Source organism: Oratosquilla oratoria, chromosome 12 (genome assembly GCF_046742065.1).
Source record: "Oratosquilla oratoria isolate Oo_2021 chromosome 12, ASM4674206v1, whole genome shotgun sequence".
Lineage (NCBI taxonomy): Eukaryota > Metazoa > Arthropoda > Malacostraca > Stomatopoda > Squillidae > Oratosquilla > Oratosquilla oratoria.
Window position 1 is genome coordinate 6,960,353 of NC_134788.1, and position 1,965 is coordinate 6,962,317.

The window sequence follows — 1,965 nt, forward strand, 5'->3', positions numbered from 1 at the left end:
TTTAAAATTCAAATCCCCTGGCCCTTCAGGCATCAATGCACACCTACTCACACGTATGCCAGACAACATAATCTCACACATGACGACACTATACAATAGCTCACTAGCCTCTGGGTACTTCCCACAACTTTTCAAGGCCTCTCATACCATCCTCATTCCCAAACCCCAGAAACCCGCCTCTGTCCCCCTTTTCTACCTGCCTGTCTCTCTTCTGGAGTACTTTGGTAAAGTGTTTGAGCACGCCCTCTGCCGCCGTCTGACCGGGTACCTGGAGGCAGAGAACGTGCTGAGAGACTGCCGATTTGGGGTTTGGTTGAAGCGCGGTGCAGACGACGTTATTTCCATGATCACTTAATGGGTTCAAAGACCGTCAGACGGTCGCCCTAGTAAGGCCATTTTGGTTTGTAAAGATGTGAAGGCATTCGATACTGTCTGGTATGAAGACCACAGCTTTGACTTTGCCCTGCCGTTCACACGGTTGTTCTGCAACTACCTGGACGACAAGACGATAAAAATAAAGTAGCGGGGCTGTCTGTCCCAACCTTTTGTGCCGAAGGCTCTTACTTTCTTGTATGCGGACGACACTAATCGCATTAACAAACACAAAACGCTGCAGGGAGCGTTACACGTAATGCAAAACATACTACATGGGGCACACGCGTGGGGAGTAATAGACCAGCGCGTCGAAACGCAAAGATGTATACTTCCGCTGCAAGATCACCAACAGAACAATCACGAACACTTCTCTTTCGATAAACAACACAAACGTCCCAGTGAAAGACCATGCCTGGACCCCACACTTCTGCAGACTGGGAGCAAGAGCTAAAGCTATGTTGGGAAGGCTAAAGCGCTTCAAAACCGCAACACTCCACCAAACTTCGATTGTACCTAGCCCTAGTCAGACCGATTCTGTGTCAGTCCCCGGGATTGAGCCAGCTGATATGTCTCACTAACAACTACGACCATCAGAAGGTTCAGAATGCCGCAGTCATGTTCATCACGGGGTCGCGATGGAGCGACTTCAGAACCGCTGAGTCCCTACACCGAGATGCCAACATCCGTCCACTCAACCAACACAAACACAAACTTCACATGAGACACCTAGAAAGACTGCACGCCAAACACAAACACCTGATACGACACATCACACCTAGACCACACCGTACAGACTACTTGTCAGCTGCGCCTCTCCGTGTATAGCCACGCATATGTACAACGTACCCTTTTACCAGCTTTGACTGATCGTGACCAGACGTACTGTGCTGTGCTGGATTCTGTGTAAGTACCACGGACATGAGTCCGTCTGTATCCAGCGGCAAGCGTGAGGAAAGGTAGCAGATTCTCAGTAGACGTGCTATGGCTGGCCGGGTTCAGTCCTCACTGGTTATATTTTTACTTTTATTTATATTTATATACATATTCATATGCATATCTAATATATATTCACATCTCAACTGAATATATGTGCTATTTCTTGTTCTCTCGCCGGCAAAATGATTCCGCTACTTCAGGAAGTCCGTTTCGCCGGCCGGAACTAGGATATGACTCGCCCCCTATATATCCCGTTGAATGTACACCCGCATAGAGGCAACAACCCTCCCTGCGTAGTATACACACACAAGCATATCGCAAACAAAAATACGACTACACGCACAAACATCTACGTAAGCTTTTTCTCCTACTGAAATTAATTGAATTTCTAAATTTCTTTCTTGCTGCATCTTCTCGTTTCAGTTTACCTACCACTAAAAGTCTTTCCAATTTTTCTGTCTGTCCCTACGACTAAGCCTCCTATGCCGTTTTCAGCTTTTTTGGTTCAGGTTATTGTTGAATAAATATCCCCTACCCCCCCCAAAAAAAAAAAAAAAAAAAAAAAAGTTACAGATACTGATATCGACCTCCAACTCTAAGTCTCCTGCCCATCCGTAGTCACGACATCACGCAATAAATATCCCCAAAATTCGC